General features: G+C 44.8%; 1 protein-coding gene across 3 annotated transcripts in view; it reads right to left on the bottom strand.

Annotated features, from left to right (window-relative positions):
- The window catches only part of LOC142303692 (uncharacterized), a 172,288-nt gene extending 159,497 nt beyond the window's left edge, over positions 1 to 12,791 (bottom strand). For all 3 annotated transcript variants that reach the window (XM_075345298.1, XM_075345327.1, XM_075345319.1), the window contains exon 1: positions 12,718 to 12,791. The gene's annotated coding sequence lies outside the window, so the exon portion shown is untranslated. The remainder of the gene's footprint in view (positions 1 to 12,717) is intronic.
- Positions 12,792 to 17,380: the final 4,589 nt, after the last annotated feature.

Genomic DNA, 17,380 nt, shown 5'->3' with positions numbered 1-17,380 from the left:
TTGGTTTGTAAGATTTATGCATCTGTTAATAAATCCTGCTCTTGTTTGAAGTTTGCAGGCTCTAACTTATTTGCATCTTATCAAAGCTGCTAAATCTGCAGGGGGTTGAATACTACTTGTAGGCACTGTACACACACTCAGAAATACACACAATCAGATTCCACATCATTCCTCCCAGTGATCTCCAGCGGGCGCTGCACGCCGTCCTCACCTGTGTCTGGCCGACTCACACATCAGAAGACACACTCACACATCGGACATCCTACACTCACACACAGTCACGAAATTGCACATACCGGTACAATCACGCGCATACTCACCACATCCAGTGATACCACGTGCTTCCGGCCATGTGATCATCCTGCAGGTCCTGGAAGCTCAACGCAGTGCACAGCGTCGCAGGTCCTTACATGCGCGGAGAAGCAAGCGATATTAATGGATGTGGTGAGTGTGTGGATGCAATCTGTAGTGTGTGTGTGTGTGTGTGTGTGTGTGTGTGTGTGTGTGTGTGTGTGCGCGCGCGCACACAACCCAAACAGCAATTCCTACACCACCACCATATATTCAGACTATAAGACGCACCACCCACTTTCATTCATTTTTTAAATTATTTTAAATACATAAAATCAAAAATGTGTAAAAAAAAAAAATTAATTGTGGTGCTTGGATTCCTCCGATCTCCTCTTGCTCCAGGCTTTCCTTTGTATGATCTGATTGTAATTGCGCAGCACACTGCTTCATGCTGTCAATGTCAATGCTTCATATACCTTCCCCATATATATAGGGGAAGGTATATGAAGCATTGACAGTGTTTGCAGGCAGCTAAGTGTGAGCTTAGTGTGTTGAGCTATAGTGTTACTAGTGCTCTATGGGAATAAAAAGCAGATAACTGTGGAATGGGATGGTGAGAAGAAACATTTATTTGTGACAAAAAATGATAAAAGTGTTAAAAAAATCTGTGTGATAAAATTAGTTGTATAATATGTTATATATACAGTCAGGGCCAGAAATATTTGGACAGTGACACAAGTTTTGTTATTTTAGCTGTTTACAAAAACATGTTCAGAAATACAATTATATATATAATATGGGCTGAAAGTGCACACTCCCAGCTGCAATATGAGAGTTTTCACATCCAAATCGGAGAAAGGGTTTAGGAATCATAGCTCTGTAATGCATAGCCTCCTCTTTTTAAAGGGACCAAAAGTAATTGGACAAGGGACTCTAAGGGCTGCAATTAACTCTGAAGGCGTCTCCCTCATTAACCTGTAATCAATGAAGTAGTTAAAAGGTCTGGGGTTGATTACAGGTGTGTGGTTTTGCATTTGGAAGCTGTTGCTGTGACCAGACAACATGCGGTCTAAGGAACTCTCAATTGAGGTGAAGCAGAACATCCTGAGGCTGAAAAAAAAGAAAAAATCCATCAGAGAGATAGCAGACATGCTTGGAGTAGCAAAATCAACAGTCGGGTACATTCTGAGAAAAAAGGAATTGACTGGTGAGCTTGGGAACTAAAAAAGACCTAGGCGTCCACGGATGACAACAGTGGTGGATGATCGCCGCATACTTTCTTTGGTGAAGAAGAACCCGTTCACAACATCAACTGAAGTCCAGAACACTCTCAGTGAAGTAGGTGTATCTGTCTCTAAGTCAACAGTAAAGAGAAGACTCCATGAAAGTAAATACAAAGGGTTCACATCTAGATGCAAACCATTCATCAATTCCAAAAATAGACAGGCCAGAGTTAAATTTGCTGAAAAACACCTCATGAAGCCAGCTCAGTTCTGGAAAAGTATTCTATGGACAGATGAGACAAAGATCAACCTGTACCAGAATGATGGGAAGAAAAAAGTTTGGAGAAGAAAGGGAACGGCACATGATCCAAGGCACACCACATCCTCTGTAAAACATGGTGGAGGCAACGTGATGGCATGGGCATGCATGGCTTTCAATGGCACTGGGTCACTTGTGTTTATTGATGACATAACAGCAGACAAGAGTAGCCGGATGAATTCTGAAGTGTACCGGGATATACTTTCAGCCCAGATTCAGCCAAATGCCGCAAAGTTGATCGGACGGCGCTTCATAGTATAGATGGACAATGACCCCAAGCATACAGCCAAAGCTACCCAGGAGTTCATGAGTGCAAAAAAGTGGAACATTCTGCAATGGCCAAGTCAATCACCAGATCTTAACCCAATTGAGCATGCATTTCACTTGCTCAAATCCAGACTTAAGACGGAAAGACCCACAAACAAGCAAGACCTGAAGGCTGCGGCTGTAAAGGCCTGGCAAAGCATTAAGAAGGGGGAAACCCAGCGTTTGGTGATGTCCATGGGTTCCAGACTTAAGGCAGTGATTGCCTCCAAAGGATTCGCAACAAAATATTGAAAATAAAAATATTTTGTTTGGGTTTGGTTTATTTGTCCAATTAATTTTGACCTCCTAAAATGTGGAGTGTTTGTAAAGAAATGTGACAATTCCTACAATTTCTATCAGATATTTTTGTTCAAACCTTCAAATTAAACGTTACAATCTGCACTTGAATTCTGTTGTAGAGGTTTCATTTCAAATCCAATGTGGTGGCATGCAGAGCCCAACTCGCCAAAATTGTGTCACTGTCCAAATATTTCTGGACCTAACTGTATATATATATATATATATATATATATATATATATATATATATATATATAAACCCATATATAACATTTTATACAACTAATTTTATCACACAGGTTTGGTTTTTTTTAACACTTTTATCATTTTTTATTATCACAAATAAATGTTTCTTCTCACCATCTCATTCCAGAGTTATCTGCTTTTTATTCCCATAGAGCACTAGTGACCCTATGGCTCAACACACTTAGCTCACACTTATCTGCCTGCAAACACTGTCAATGCTTCATATACCTTCCCCCATATATATGGGGAAGGTATATGAAGCATTGACAACTTGAAGCAGTGTGCTGCGCAATTACAATCAGATCATACAAGGGAAATCCTGGAGCAAGGGGAGACCGGAGGAATCCAAGCACCACAAGATCAGCCTGTGGACAAAAATAGCCAGGAACAAGAGGAGACCAGAGGAATCCAAGCACCACAAGATCAGCCTGTGACCAAAAATAGCCAGGAACAAGAGGAGACCAGAAGAATCCAAGCACCACCAGGATCAGCCTGTGAACAAAAATAGCCAGGAACAAGAGGAGACCGGAGGAATCCAAGCACCACAGGATCAGCTTGTGACCAAAAATAGCCAGGAAAAAGAGGAGACCAGAAGAATCCAAGCACCACAGGATCAGCTTGTGACCAAAAAGAGACCAGAAGAATCCAAGCACCACAGGTTCAGCTTGTGACCAAAAATAGCCAGGAACAATAGGAGACCAGAAGAATCCAAGCACCACAGGATCAGCTTGTGACCAAAAATAGCCAGGAAAAAGAGGAGACCAGAAGAATCCAAGCACCACAGGATCAGCTTGTGACCAAAAATAGCCAGGAACAAAAGGAGACCAGAAGAATCCAAGCACCACAGGTTCAGCTTGTGACCAAAAATAGCCAGGAACAATAGGAGACCAGAAGAATCCAAGCACCACAGGATCAGCCTGTGAACAAAAATAGCCAGGACAAAGAGGAGACCGGAGGAATCCAAGCACCACAGGATCAGCCTGTGGACAAAAATAGCCAGGAAAAAGAGGAGACCGGAGGAATCCAAGCACCACCAGGATCAGCCTGTGAACAAAAATAGCCAGGAACAAGAGGAGACCGGAGGAATCCAAGCACCACAGGATCAGCTTGTGACCAAAAATAGCCAGGAAAAAGAGGAGACCAGAAGAATCCAAGCACCACAGGATCAGCTTGTGACCAAAAATAGCCAGGAACAAAAGGAGACCAGAAGAATCCAAGCACCACAGGTTCAGCTTGTGACCAAAAATAGCCAGGAACAATAGGAGACCAGAAGAATCCAAGCACCACAGGATCAGCTTGTGACCAAAAATAGCCAGGAAAAAGAGGAGACCAGAAGAATCCAAGCACCACAGGATCAGCTTGTGACCAAAAATAGCCAGGAACAAAAGGAGACCAGAAGAATCCAAGCACCACAGGTTCAGCTTGTGACCAAAAATAGCCAGGAACAATAGGAGACCAGAAGAATCCAAGCACCACAGGATCAGCCTGTGAACAAAAATAGCCAGGAACAAGAGAAGACCGGAGGAATCCAACCACCACCAGGATCAGCCTGTGGACAAAAATAGCCAGGAACAAGAGGAGACCAGAAGAATCCAAGCACCACAGGGTCAGCTTGTGAACAAAAATAGCCAGGAACAAGAGGAGACCGGAGGAATCCAAGCACCACCAGGATCAGCGTGTGAACAAAAATAGCCAGGAACAAGAGGAGACCAGAGGAATCCAAGCACCACCAGGATCAGCCTGTGGACAAAAATAGCCAGGAACAAGAGGAGACCGGAGGAATCCAAGCACCACCAGGATCAGCCTGTGGACAAAAATAGCCAGGAAAAAGAGGAGACCAAAAGAATCCAAGCACCACAGGGTCAGCCTGTGAACAAAAATAGCCAGGAACAAGAGGAGACCGGAGGAATCCAAGCACCCCAGGATCAGCCTGTGGACAAAAATAGCCAGGAAAAAGAGGAGACCAGAAGAATCCAAGCACCACAGGGTCAGCTTGTGAACAAAAATAGCCAGGAACAAGAGGAGACCGGAGGAATCCAAGCACCACCAGGATCAGCCTGTGAACAAAAATAGCCAGGAACAAGAGGAGACCAGAGGAATCCAAGCACCACCAGGATCAGCCTGTGGACAAAAATAGCCAGGAACAAGAGGAGACCGGAGGAATCCAAGCACCACCAGGATCAGCCTGTGGACAAAAATAGCCAGGAAAAAGAGGAGACCAAAAGAATCCAAGCACCACAGGGTCAGCCTGTGAACAAAAATAGCCAGGAACAAGAGGAGACCGGAGGAATCCAAGCACCACAGGATCAGCTTGTGACCAAAAATAGCCAGGAAAAAGAGGAGACCAGAAGAATCCAAGCACCACAGGATCAGCTTGTGACCAAAAATAGCCAGGAACAAAAGGAGACCAGAAGAATACAAGCACCACAGGTTCAGCTTGTGACCAAAAATAGCCAGGAACAATAGGAGACCAGAAGAATCCAAGCACCACAGGATCAGCCTGTGAACAAAAATAGCCAGGAACAAGAGGAGACCGGAGGAATCCAAGCACCACCAGGATCAGCCTGTGGACAAAAATAGCCAGGAACAAGAGGAGACCAGAAGAATCCAAGCACCACAGGGTCAGCTTGTGAACAAAAATAGCCAGGAAAAAGAGGAGACCAGAAGAATCCAAGCACCACAGGATCAGCTTGTGACCAAAAATAGCCAGGAACAAAAGGAGACCAGAAGAATACAAGCACCACAGGTTCAGCTTGTGACCAAAAATAGCCAGGAACAATAGGAGACCAGAAGAATCCAAGCACCACAGGATCAGCCTGTGAACAAAAATAGCCAGGAACAAGAGGAGACCGGAGGAATCCAAGCACCACCAGGATCAGCCTGTGGACAAAAATAGCCAGGAACAAGAGGAGACCAGAAGAATCCAAGCACCACAGGGTCAGCTTGTGAACAAAAATAGCCAGGAACAAGAGGAGACCGGAGGAATCCAAGCACCACCAGGATCAGCCTGTGAACAAAAATAGCCAGGAACAAGAGGAGACCAGAGGAATCCAAGCACCACCAGGATCAGCCTGTGGACAAAAATAGCCAGGAACAAGAGGAGACCGGAGGAATCCAAGCACCACCAGGATCAGCCTGTGGACAAAAATAGCCAGGAAAAAGAGGAGACCAAAAGAATCCAAGCACCACAGGGTCAGCCTGTGAACAAAAATAGCCAGGAACAAGAGGAGACCGGAGGAATCCAAGCACCCCAGGATCAGCCTGTGGACAAAAATAGCCAGGAAAAAGAGGAGACCAGAAGAATCCAAGCACCACAGGGTCAGCCTGTGAACAAAAATAGCCAGGAACAAGAGGAGACCGGAGGAATCCAAGCACCCCAGGATCAGCCTGTGGACAAAAATAGCCAGGAAAAAGAGGAGACCAGAAGAATCCAAGCACCACAGGATCAGCCTGTGAACAAAAATAGCCAGAAACAAGAGGAGACCGGAAAAATCAAAACACCACCAGGATCAGCTTGTGAACAAAAATAGCCAGGAACAAGAGGAGACCGGAGGAATCCAAGCACCACAGGATCGGCTTGTGAACAAAAATAGCCAAGAGCAAGAGGAGACCGGTGGAATCCAAGCACCATCAGGATCAGCCTGTGGACAAAAATAGCCAGGAACAAGAGGAGACCAGAAGAATCCAAGCACCACAGGTTCAGCTTGTGACCAAAAATAGCCAGGAACAATAGGAGACCAGAAGAATCCAAGCACCACAGGATCAGCTTGTGACCAAAAATAGCCAGGAAAAAGAGGAGACCAGAAGAATCCAAGCACCACAGGATCAGCTTGTGACCAAAAATAGCCAGGAACAAAAGGAGACCAGAAGAATCCAAGCACCACAGGTTCAGCTTGTGACCAAAAATAGCCAGGAACAATAGGAGACCAGAAGAATCCAAGCACCACAGGATCAGCCTGTGAACAAAAATAGCCAGGAACAAGAGGAGACCGGAGGAATCCAAGCACCACCAGGATCAGCCTGTGGACAAAAATAGCCAGGAACAAGAGGAGACCAGAAGAATCCAAGCACCACAGGATCAGCTTGTGACCAAAAATAGCCAGGAACAAAAGGAGACCAGAAGAATCCAAGCACCACAGGATCAGCCTGTGAACAAAAATAGCCAGGAACAAGAGGAGACCGGAGGAATCCAAGCACCCCAGGATCAGCCTGTGGACAAAAATAGCCAGGAACAAGAGGAGACCAGAAGAATCCAAGCACCACAGGGTCAGCTTGTGAACAAAAATAGCCAGGAACAAGAGGAGACCGGAGGAATCCAAGCACCACCAGGATCAGCCTGTGAACAAAAATAGCCAGGAACAAGAGGAGACCAGAGGAATCCAAGCACCACCAGGATCAGCCTGTGGACAAAAATAGCCAGGAACAAGAGGTGACCCGAGGAATCCAAGCACCACCAGGATCAGCCTGTGGACAAAAATAGCCAGGAAAAAGAGGAGACCAAAAGAATCCAAGCACCACAGGGTCAGCCTGTGAACAAAAATAGCCAGGAACAAGAGGAGACCCTGGGGTGCTTGGATTCCTCCGGTCTCCTCTTGTTCCTGGCTATTTTTGTTCACAGGCTGACCCTGTGGTGCTTGGATTCTTTTGGTCTCCTCTTTTTCCTGGCTATTTTTGTCCACAGGCTGATCCTGGTGGTGCTTGGATTCCTCCGGTCTCCTCTTGTTCCTGGCTATTTTTGTCCACAGGCTGATCCTGGTGGTGCTTGGATTCCTCTGGTCTCCTCTTGTTCCTGGCTATTTTTGTTCACAGGCTGATCCTGGTGGTGCTTGGATTCCTCCGGTCTCCTCTTGTTCCTGGCTATTTTTGTTCACAAGCTGACCCTGTGGTGCTTGGATTCTTCTGGTCTCCTCTTGTTCCTGGCTATTTTTGTCCACAGGCTGATCCTGGGGTGCTTGGATTCCTCCGGTCTCCTCTTGTTCCTGGCTATTTTTGTTCACAGGCTGATCCTGTGGTGCTTGGATTCTTCTGGTCTCCTTTTGTTCCTGGCTATTTTTGGTCACAAGCTGATCCTGTGGTGCTTGGATTCTTCTGGTCTCCTCTTGTTCCTGGCTATTTTTGTCCACAGGCTGATCCTGGTGGTGCTTGGATTCCTCCGGTCTCCTCTTGTTCCTGGCTATTTTTGTTCACAGGCTGATCCTGTGGTGCTTGGATTCTTCTGGTCTCCTATTGTTCCTGGCTATTTTTGGTCACAAGCTGAACCTGTGGTGCTTGGATTCTTCTGGTCTCCTTTTGTTCCTGGCTATTTTTGGTCACAAGCTGATCCTGTGGTGCTTGGATTCTTCTGGTCTCCTCTTTTTCCTGGCTATTTTTGGTCACAAGCTGATCCTGTGGTGCTTGGATTCTTCTGGTCTCCTATTGTTCCTGGCTATTTTTGGTCACAAGCTGAACCTGTGGTGCTTGGATTCTTCTGGTCTCCTCTTGTTCCTGGCTATTTTTGTCCACAGGCTGATCCTGATGGTGCTTGGATTCCACCGGTCTCCTCTTGCTCTTGGCTATTTTTGTTCACAAGCCGATCCTGTGGTGCTTGGATTCCTCCGGTCTCCTCTTGTTCCTGGCTATTTTTGTTCACAAGCTGATCCTGGTGGTGTTTTGATTTTTCCGGTCTCCTCTTGTTTCTGGCTATTTTTGTTCACAGGCTGATCCTGTGGTGCTTGGATTCTTCTGGTCTCCTCTTTTTCCTGGCTATTTTTGTCCACAGGCTGATCCTGGGGTGCTTGGATTCCTCCGATCAGCCTGTGGACAAAAATAGCCAGGAAAAAGAGGAGACCAGAAGAATCCAAGCACCACAGGGTCAGCCTGTGAACAAAAATAGCCAGGAACAAGAGGAGACCGGAGGAATCCAAGCACCCCAGGATCAGCCTGTGGACAAAAATAGCCAGGAAAAAGAGGAGACCAGAAGAATCCAAGCACCACAGGATCAGCCTGTGAACAAAAATAGCCAGAAACAAGAGGAGACCGGAAAAATCAAAACACCACCAGGATCAGCTTGTGAACAAAAATAGCCAGGAACAAGAGGAGACCGGAGGAATCCAAGCACCACAGGATCGGCTTGTGAACAAAAATAGCCAAGAGCAAGAGGAGACCGGTGGAATCCAAGCACCATCAGGATCAGCCTGTGGACAAAAATAGCCAGGAACAAGAGGAGACCAGAAGAATCCAAGCACCACAGGGTCAGCCTGTGAACAAAAATAGCCAGGAACAAGAGGAGAACGGAGGAATCCAAGCACCACCAGGATCAGCTTGTGAACAAAAATAGCCAGGAACAAGAGGAGACCGGAGGAATCCAAGCACCACAGGATCGGCTTGTGAACAAAAATAGCCAGGAACAAGAGGAGACCGGAGGAATCCAAGCACCACAGGATCGGCTTGTGAACAAAAATAGCCAAGAGCAAGAGGAGACCAGAGGAATCCAAGCACCACCAGGATCAGCTTGTGAACAAAAATAGCCAGGAACAAGAGGAGACCGGAGGAATCCAAGCACCACAGGATCAGCTTGTGAACAAAAACATCCAGGAGCAAGAGGAGACCAGAGGAATCCAAGCACCACCAGGATCAGCTTGTGAACAAAAACATCCAGGAGCAAGAGGAGACCAGAGGAAGCCAAGCACCACAGGATCAGCTTGTGAACGAAAATAGCCAGGAACAAGAGGAGACGGGAGGAATCCAAGCACCACCAGGATCAGCTTGGGAACAAAAATAGCCAGGAACAAGAGGAGACCAGAAGAATCCAAGCACCACCAGGATCAGCCTGTGGACAAAAATAGCCAGGAACAAGAGGAGACCAGAAGAATCCAAGCACCACCAGGATCAGCCTGTGGACAAAAATAGCCAGGAACAAGAGGAGACCAGAAGAATCCAAGCACCACAGGATCAGCCTGTGAACAAAAATAGCCAGGAACAAGAGGAGACCGGAGGAATCCAAGCACCCCAGGATCAGCTTGTGGACAAAAATAGCCAGGAAAAAGAGGAGACCAGAAGAATCCAAGCACCACAGGGTCAGCTTGTGAACAAAAATAGCCAGGAACAAGAGGAGACCGGAGGAATCCATGCACCACCAGGATTAGTCTGTGAACAAAAATAGCCAGGAACAAGAAGAGACCGGAGGAATCCAAGCACCACCAGGATCAGCCTGTGGACAAAAATAGCCAGGAACAAGAGGAGACCGGAGGAATCCAAGCACCACCAGGATCAGCCTGTGGACAAAAATAGCCAGGAACAAGAGGAGACCGGAGGAATCCAAGCACCACCAGGATCAGCCTGTGGACAAAAATAGCCAGGAAAAAGAGGAGACCAGAAGAATCCAAGCACCACAGGGTCAGCCTGTGAACAAAAATAGCCAGGAACAAGAGGAGACTGGAGGAATCCAAGCACCCCAGGATCAGCCTGTGGACAAAAATAGCCAGGAAAAAGAGGAGACCAGAAGAATCCAAGCACCACAGGATCAGCCTGTGAACAAAAATAGCCAGGAACAAGAGGAGACCGGAGGAATCCAAGCACCACCAGGATCAGCTTGTGAACAAAAATAGCCAGGAACAAGAGGATACTGGAGGAATCCAAGGACCACCAGGATCGGCTTGTGAACAAAAATAGCCAGGAACAAGAGGAGACTGGAGGAATACAAGCACCACAGGATCGGCTTGTGAACAAAAATAGCCAAGAGCAAGAGGAGACCAGAAGAATCCAAGCACCACAGGGTCAGCTTGTGAACAAAAATAGCCAGGAACAAGAGGAGACCGGAGGAATCCAAGCACCACAGGATCAGCTTGTGAACAAAAACATCCAGGAGCAAGAGGAGACCAGAGGAATCCAAGCACCACCAGGATCAGCTTGTGAACAAAAACATCCAGGAGCAAGAGGAGACCAGAGGAAGCCAAGCACCACAGGATCAGCTTGTGAACAAAAATAGCCAGGAACAAGAGGAGACGGGAGGAATCCAAGCACCACCAGGATCAGCTTGTGAACAAAAATAGCCAGGAACAAGAGGAGACCGGAGGAATCCAAGCACCACCAGGATCAGCCTGTGGACAAAAATAGCCAGGAACAAGTGGAGACCAGAAGAATCCAAGCACCATCAGGATCAGCCTGTGGACAAAAATAGCCAGGAACAAGAGGAGAACGGAGGAATCCAAGCACCACCAGGATCAGCTTGTGAACAAAAATAGCCAGGAACAAGAGGAGACCGGAGGAATCCAAGCACCACAGGGTCAGCCTGTGAACAAAAATAGCCAGGAACAAGAGGAGACCGGAGGAATCCAAGCACCACAGGATCGGCTTGTGAACAAAAATAGCCAAGAGCAAGAGGAGACCAGAAGAATCCAAGCACCACCAGGATCAGCTTGTGAACAAAAATAGCCAGGAACAAGAGGAGACCGGAGGAATCCAAGCACCACCAGGATCAGCTTGTGAACAAAAATCGCCAGGAACAAGAAGAGACCGGAGGAATCTAAGCTCCACCAGGATCAGCTTGTGAACAAAAATAGCCAGGAACAAGAGGAGACCGGAGGAATCCAAGCACCACCAGGATCAGCTTGTGAACAAAAATCGCCAGGAACAAGAAGAGACCGGAGGAATCTAAGCTCCTGGCTATTTTTGTTCACAAGCTGATCTTGGGGTGCTTGGATTCCTCCGGTCTCCTCTTGTTCCTGGCTATTTTTGTTCACAATCTGATCCTGGGGTGCTTGGATTCCTCCGGTCTCCTCTTGTTCCTGGCTATTTTTGTTCACAAGCTGATCTTGTGGTGCTTGGATTCCTCTGGTCTCCTTTTGCTCCAGGCTTTCCTTTGTATGATGTGATTGTAATTGCGCAGCATACTGTGTTGTAATCCACAGCACAGTGATGCCGACTTCATGTTGTTCTCAGAATAACTTTAGCGACACGCGCAGCACGACGTGTACTCCGGTGACCTACAGCCGCTCTCTCTGTTTATTGCTTTTGCCTGACTAATCCAATTTCTTCAACGTAAACACACACAATATATATAATTTTTATACAACTAATTTGATCACACAGTTTTTTTTAACACTTTTATCATTTTTTGTCACAAATAAATGTTTCTTCTCACCATCCCATTCCACAATTATCTGCTTTTTATTCCCATAGAGCACTAGTAACACTATAGCTCAACACACTAAGCTCACACTTATCTGCCTGCAACCTTAACACACGCTGTCAATGCTTCATATACCTTCCCCCATACATAAACACACACATATTATATATATATATATATATATATATATATATATACACACATTTTACTATATTATTTGTTCTTTCCCATATTAAGTATTTTTAAATTATTTCAAGCATTTTCATTGGTTTCCACTTGAATTTGTGCTTTTTTTAACTCTTTTTTTTCCCCAATGCACACAGTATATACACACACATACACACACACTATTCGCATGCATATGCACACACACTATATATATATATATATATATATATATATATATATATATATATATATATATATACAGTATATAAACACACACTATTCACATGCATATGCACACACTATGTATGTGTATATATATATATATATATATATATATATATACAGTGTATACACACACTATTCACATTCATATGCACACACTACACACACACACACTATTCACACCCATATATACACACTATATATACACACCACACACACACTATATATACACACACTATTTGCACGCACACCATATACACACACACTATTCGCATGCATATGCACACACACTATAAACACACACTATTCACATGCATATGCACACACTATGTATGTGTGTATATATATATATATATAGTGTATACACACACTATTCACATTCATATGCACACACTACACACACACACTATTCACACCCATATATACACACTATATATACACACCACACACACACTATATATACACACACTATTTGCACGCACACCATATACACACACATATGCACATTACTCACACAGCTGCAGTGACAATTACCTGAGCAGCCGCCCAGCTGTTACTTCATGCAGGACCTGTGATGATGTCATGTGGATTAGTCACATGACTGTGGTGAGCTCAGGAGATGAAGGACCTTTTGTGATGTCAATATCATGTGATTAGAGGGCGGAGCTCGGCAGTGTGGGCATTAAATGGTGCCTGCAGGACCTGTGATGATGTCATGGTCACATGACCGGCCGGGTCCCCGTGGCTCCCGGTGATTCTGGCTAGTCTCCCGTTCCCCGGGGCAGAGCTGTCTGTATTCTCCACGCTCCTCTCCGGATCAGGGTATTTTTCCTGATGATTTCTCGTTCAATTTATTTTTACTTTTCCATTAATTTTCTTTCCATTATACATAGTACTAATAGCGGGGGCGGACACTGACATCTCGGGGCCTCTGTGCAAGACATTGTGCCCGGGCCCCCACCCGCTTCTTCTATGGCCACAGAGCTGCAGATAGCTATATATATATATATATATATATATATATATATATATATATATATATATATAAACTAGCTGTAGCGCCCAGCGTTGCCCGGATAGTAACTGTCTCTCTCCCAGTCTCCATATTTCCCTTTCTGACTGTCTCTGTCCCTCTTTCCCTGCCTGTCTGTCTCTTTCCTTGTGTCTCTGTCTTTTTCCCTGTGTCTGTGTCTTTCCCTGTGTCTGTGTCTTTCCCTGTGTCTGTGTCTTTCCCTGCCTGTCTGTCTCTTTCCTTGTGTCTCTGTCTTTTTCCCTGTGTCTGTGTCTTTCCCTGTGTCTTTCCCTGTGTCTGTCTCTTTCCCTGTGTGTCTCTTTCCCTGTGTGTCTCTTTCCCTGTGTCTGTGTCTCTCTTTCCGTGTCTGTGTCTTTCCCTGTGTCTATCTTTCCCTGTGTCTGTCTGTCTCTCTTTTCGTGTCTGTGTCTTTCCCTGTGTGTCTCTTTCCCTGTGTCTGTCTGTCTCTCTTTCCGTGTCTGTGTCTTTCCCTGTGTGTCTCTTTCCCTGTGTGTCTCTTTCCCTGTGTCTATCTTTCCCTGTGTCTGTCTGTCTCTCTTTCCGTGTCTGTGTCTTTCCCTGTGTCTATCTTTCCCTGTGTCTGTCTGTCTCTCTTTCCGTGTCTGTGTCTTTCCCTGTGTCTATCTTTCCCTGTGTCTGTCTGTCTCTCTTTTCGTGTCTGTGTCTTTCCCTGTGTTTGTCTACAAAAAAGAAGAAAAAATTCTGTACAACGAGAAGTCAATAACAATTGTAATTTTATTAACAGTTTTTTTAGAATCCAAACGTATAAAATAACAAAATTGCAATAAGGAAAAATGGAGTGCCAGCAGATGACAACCTCACTCCACAAGTCCGCAAAGGATTATGTAAAAAAAAATGTCAAAAACTGAAGAGAAATAACATGCTGCAGGTCTCTAAAATGTACCTCGCAGATTCCAATGGATCTGATGGTATAAGCACCGTCTTACTTAAAGTATAGACAAAATCAGACACCATTATAGAGACACACATAGAGGATAGATGCAGACATGTCAAAAAATCTCTCAGGAATGTAAAGATTATATTTACCTAACTTAAGTGAGGACCCAAAGAAACCCAACCCCCTGTAAGTCAATGAGCCCCATGTGCTCACTACTAGTACCTGCCGGTGATCCACCATCAAAATCCTTATTACATTTGAATTGCCAGGATAAATCCCAGGTTTTGTAATCCATGGTTGATGTAAAAGAAATCTGTGAAAATACACAGCAATATGTATAAGTAATTAGAACAAACAACATGCACAAGACTACAGTCCGTGCAATAGTATATACATGGAAAAAGCAATATACAGAGCACTGATAGGGAAATAGACAGACAGTCTCTTTCCCCGTGTGTGTCTCTTTCCCCATGCCTGTCTGTCTCTTCCCCCGTGTCTGTCTCTTTCCCCGTCTCTTTGGCTCTGTCTGCCTTTGTCTGTCTCTTTCCCTGCCTGGCTGGAGTGCTGGCTGCATTGTGGCTCCCAGCTGCATTGACTTTAATGGAGGCAGGTTTATTGGCAAATAACCGTAAAGCACGGGGTTAAAATTCCCCCTCAAATATAGTCTATGATATTCCCTAAGTCAAATGGAGCATCTGTGCAAAATTTCGTGACTGTACATGCGACGGTGCAAATTCATTTAGCGAACATACACACATACATAAACATAATACATATATACATACACTCAACTTTATAGTATACTAGCTGTACTACCCGGCTTCGCCAGGGTTAATAACTGCTGTTAATACATTCTATTTTAACAAAAATGTATTCTGCACACAAAAAACACAAAACAAATAGACACAAATGTAATTATTAAAAGGCAAAAACTAAGCTAATAGAAGCATTTCACAGCATATATTTCAACACCACAGATATTCCACGCAGATGTAACTAAATTGGCCAAGTAATGTGAAGTAATCTTCTCCTTATTCGAGAGCCTTTTGATAGACGACATTCTTAGTTCTTCCTTCAGGTGCAAAGACGAACAGATTTTTGGCTGTTCCAACTCTTGAACAGGCCACATAAAGGTGACCATGAGAAAAGCATGGAGATTGTAAATCAACTCCAACTACTTTCAAAGACTGTCCCTGAGCCTTGATGGACAGAGCAAATGCCAGTCGAACAGGAAACTGGAGGCATTTAAAAATCAAAAGGCAAATCAGATGGAATAAGAGGAATTGTTGGAATGAAAACATCTTCTCCTGTGGCACATCCTGTCAAAATGGTTGCCTCAATTACATGTGGAAACAGGTTCTTAATCAAGAGTCTTGTTCCATTACACAGCTTAGGTGGATCCAAATTTCTCAATAGCAGAATAGGTGCTCCAGGTTTTAGAAAGAGGTTGTGAGGAGGAAGTTCTTGTGGCTCCAAGGAATTGAGGAACTCAGTTGGATTAAATAATGCTTGAGCAGGGTCTATTACTGTATCCACTGACTTGTGGGTTGTGCACACACCTGGAAGGAGATTTAGAATTTGAAGATTGATCTTGTTGACGCTGTCATTTTTGGGGAGTTAGAATAGCTCTTTCACACAGCCAGCCAGAATTTTTGAAGTGGAGTTGAATGTTTGGAAAAACCTTTGCTTTCAACTCCTCAATGGAAGTCACAAAGCAACAAATGTTGGTTGGGAAGGTGATCTGTCCAGTGGTTGAGTTTACTGGTGCTTTGCCATCTCCAATAGTCAACAGCTGGCTCGAAAATTCCAGCAGAAACATTGCCTGTCATGTAGAGCCTCATGTTTGTGTTCAGTGACATTTTCTTTACATTTCTCCAAAGGTACGATGCTTTGAGACAGGCATTGAGTTCTGCAGGGGTTGATCTTGGAATAACAGGTAATGTTTGGCAGAAGTCACCTGCCAAAACAACTACTCCTCCCATGATATATTTGTTGCTATGCATGTCTTGCAGCAGTCTGTCCACTGCTTCCAGAGCCCTTTTGTGTGACATGGTGCATTCATCCCAAATGATGGCACTGCATTTTTGAAGCAATTTGGCCAGTCCTGATCCCTTGGCAATATTACACACGGGGCTGTCACCATGAGACAGGTTAAGTGGTAGTTTGAATGTCGAATGTGCTGTCCTGCCACCTTTTAAAAGCGTAGCTGCAATTCCAGAAGATGCCACTGCAAGTGCAATTTTATTGTTGAAATTTTGTCAGGAGCAAGTTGATTACAAATGTCTTTCCTGTTCCTCCTGGAGCATCAAGGAAGACAATCCCACCTTTGTTGGTTTCACTGAAACTTAAAATGTAGTTATAGGCGTCCCTTTGATCTGGTACCAATATTGGCTCGTACTGAGACACAAATGCTGTCAGTCCATCAATATTGTAGTTTGTTTCTATGAAAATCTCCCTACACATTTGGATACCTTCAGGATTTCTTATTGGAGCAGGCAAACCAAGCAACTGTAAGGCTTTTCCTGACATTACTATGCACTGATCTTCAAGGAGCATTAAAGTTTCATTGAACATTTCCTCAGTGAAGTTGATGAGTTGCTGAGGATTTTCCCTTCTGATCTGCATGAGAATGTCCTCACTGAGATCAGTTTTGTACTTTGTCCAAATCTCAAGAGGATTTGAAATGCTACAGGTTGTTAGAATAATAGCAAAGAGGTGTCTTAGTCACTTTGGGGTTTGTGTGGCTGCTGCTTCACTGACGGTCATGTCCCAGTGTCCATCATGTTCCAGAAGTCCTTTTCTTTGGCAAGCGTCCCTGAATGTTTCACACACATGTGCTTCGACGGTCTTCAGGTCAAAAAATGATGTAGGGCCTTTGACAACATGAAGTAACATTTTCAGGTAGAAGCACTCTGAATTTGACGGATGAACAGTGTAGACACGACCAAGAGTATCAGTTTCTTTCACTCCTGGATAGCCTTCAATATCAAGCCCCCGTTTCCTCCGTTCCAGTGTTTTTCTGGAGGCATTCCAAGTGTAGTACTTTGGTAAATCGCAGTAGAGAATTGTTTTTGCAAAAGGGTCTTGTTGTCACAGCTCAAAAATGCCAAGAGGGTGGTCTTAGGTGGTGTTGGGAGCTGCTGCTCCAAGTTTGCTGGGTTGAACTAAATTCTCTGTCCATTTTCCAAGTGCACACTCAGATGCACAACTGGTGGGTAGCGCTCATGAATGGAAAATCCTAGTATTCTCCAAACAGCTTCATTACT

This window comes from Anomaloglossus baeobatrachus, chromosome 1 (assembly GCF_048569485.1).
Source record: "Anomaloglossus baeobatrachus isolate aAnoBae1 chromosome 1, aAnoBae1.hap1, whole genome shotgun sequence".
NCBI classification, from domain to species: domain Eukaryota; kingdom Metazoa; phylum Chordata; class Amphibia; order Anura; family Aromobatidae; genus Anomaloglossus; species Anomaloglossus baeobatrachus.
Note: the sequence above shows the minus strand (reverse complement) of the source record. Positions and strands in the feature narration are given on the sequence as shown.